The 2,537-nt window shown below is 59.0% G+C and overlaps 1 pseudogene; it reads right to left on the bottom strand.

Annotated features, from left to right (window-relative positions):
• Positions 1-1,368: 1,368 nt before the first annotated feature.
• Positions 1,369-2,178, bottom strand: LOC102241610 (annotated as a pseudogene).
• Between the last annotated feature and the right edge of the window lie 359 nt (positions 2,179-2,537).

Raw genomic sequence — 2,537 nt, forward strand, 5'->3', positions numbered from 1 at the left:
TTTCTGTCTCTCTCTCTCTCTCTCTCTCTCTCTCTCTCTCTCTCTCTGTCTCTCTCCCCCTCTCCCTCCTTCCCTCTCTGAAATCAGTAATAAAAATATATTTTTTAAAAAGTCACCTCCTAAGAGACACTCCCCTGACCACCTTAGGTCGCCAGCCCCTGCCCCCGCTCTCCCGGCATCACTCCGCTCCCCTTGCCGGAGCTGTCCCACTCAGAATGGCCGGCCCTCCCGGGATGGCCTGTGGGTCCTGTGTCCTCCGCTAGCCGGAGCGGGGGGAGTGCTCTGGGCTTTGAGAACCACTCAGTGCCGTCGTGGTGCCCGCGCCCCCGTGTCCTCACGGTGCCCGATGCCCTCACAGTGCCGCGCCTCTGCGGCTGTACCACAGGAGCAGCCACACACAATGCAAATGAATGCACGGCTGTTTCCAACAAAACTTTATTTTCAAAAACAGATCATGGCACAGGCTCTAGCCCTGGAACCATAGATCCAGGGGGACAGTGAACTCTGCTTCGTTCATTGCTGCACCCTCAGCTCTTAGCATGGTGACTGGCACGTAGTAGGAGCTCCTCCAAGCCCATGTCCAGGGAATTGGACTTGGCTGTAAGCTCAGTATTGAGTGGGGATGTGGGCATGCAGGGACTCAGGCCTCCCAAACGTAGAGATATCGGGTGTGGCCCATGGGACATGCTCATTCCCAACCGAGCTCCCTGCCTTCCTCTACTCAGGAGACGGCTTGACCTTCGTAGACAGTCTCCACGTTGGGATGGCCACGCACACAGTGCTGGGTGCGGGGACCCGAGTGGACTTCTGTTGAGACGGCTTCTGAGAAAGCATTTGCTTCCCCGAGGAAAAGGAACAGACTCGGCCGTGCATCCTGACTCTGTCCCTCTGACTGGGTGCAGATGTGAGGCCAGGAGGGGCAGGACAGAGGGCGGCCCCGTGTCACCGAGAGAGAGTCTACCCCATGTCCAGAGCTCGGGGCTGCTGGCTATTTAAGGCAACTCGAGCCTTCACTTGGTTAACCCCTGGGAGTGAGGTTTGCTTTTGCTTGGAGCTGAACACGTCCTCACTATACTTTATTGGGAGACCACTGCTGTTTACCATATAGAAGACTCAACAGCTGACAGTGGAAACAGAACCCACAGTGACTGGAGCAGGCCCTTGGCTGAGGAGCCTCCCCCTCTCCTGTGGATCAGCCTAACCACCTCTGCCCTCCCTGGCCCCGGGGGCCTTTGGCATGATGCTGATGGGGTAGCTGGAGGCAGTGAAGGCCCTGGACTCAGAGCAAGACTTGGATGAGTGCTGGGGGGAGGGGCATGGGGGCTGGCTTCCCAGGCTGGAGGATGGGGGAAAGGGAAGGCCGCTAGGGGGTAGGGCAATGGCATCTATTTTCATTTTCTGAAAAGCGGGGCACAGAAGCCTGCAGGCAGGTGGGCGGCGGCTGGGGCAGGTCACGCGCTGACATCCTTCTCATCTGGCTGACAGCTTCCGGCAAAGGGTCCCGGGCCTGCCCCCTCCCCTCCTTGGCCTCGCTGGGCTTGGAGTTGGAGGCCCAGAGGCCTGAGTGGATGCAGCGCTGCAGGTGGTGCTTCGCATCTTGCTGATGGCGTCTTGGAGCATCTGCACAGCCTTCACATCAAAGCACTTCTGGAGTTCCTCGGGGAGAGACTCGTCGACTTCCACGGGGTCCAGGCCACCTGGGCCACGCCACTTCTTGCATCCCTCCTCCTCGTACTTCTCCATGGCCTTCTCAATGTGTGCATGGAGCGGCCCGCACACGCTCCCCGAGGGCCTCCAGCTCATCTCTGCAGCCCTCCAGGTACCAGCGACTGCTGTCTGCATCTTGGTGAGGCACTGCCGGAAGTGGGCGGGGCTCCCCTGCAGGCCTTGGCCAGCTCCAGGATGACCCGGTGACAATGGTCTGGCGTGCCGCCTGCCCCATGTGGCATGGCTCCTCCACCTCTAGGTCAATGCACCGGTGACCAGGTGGTTGGCCGTTTCCTTGCACACCAGGTGGGCGTGTCTGAGGGCTTCTGACAGGCAGCCCAGGCTGGAGGTGCCCACGTGCTCTCTCTGTTCCTCAGACTTCTCCCCAAAGGTCGTGTGTCCTGTTCCCTCGCCTCTCTGACTCCCGCACCTGCCCAGGTTTGGCATCGACCATGCCCCCGCTGAGGACATCTTGCGGAGCGTGCCCACGTTCCAGGGCACGCTCTTCTCCTGGCGCAGCTCCTCCAGCTTCTCTCCCAGCTCTGCTCCTCCTTAATCTTCAAAAAAAAATGCACCTGAGGACAGGTTTTTAATGATTTTTAGAGAGAGAGGAAGGGAGAGAAACATTGATGTGAGAGAGAAACATCGATCAGTTGCCTCCCATACACATCCAACCAGGGGTCAAACCCACACCCCAGGTATGTGCCTTGACTGGAATTGAACCCACAACCTTCTTTTGGTGTGCAGGCCGACACGCCAACCAACAGTGCCACCAGCCAGGGCTCCCCCAGATTCTTTGAGGAGCCTTCACGCTCTCTCCCTGGCGGCTG

The sequence above is a fragment of the Myotis brandtii genome, unplaced genomic scaffold (genome assembly GCF_000412655.1).
Source record: "Myotis brandtii unplaced genomic scaffold, ASM41265v1 scaffold158, whole genome shotgun sequence".
Classification (NCBI taxonomy): domain Eukaryota; kingdom Metazoa; phylum Chordata; class Mammalia; order Chiroptera; family Vespertilionidae; genus Myotis; species Myotis brandtii.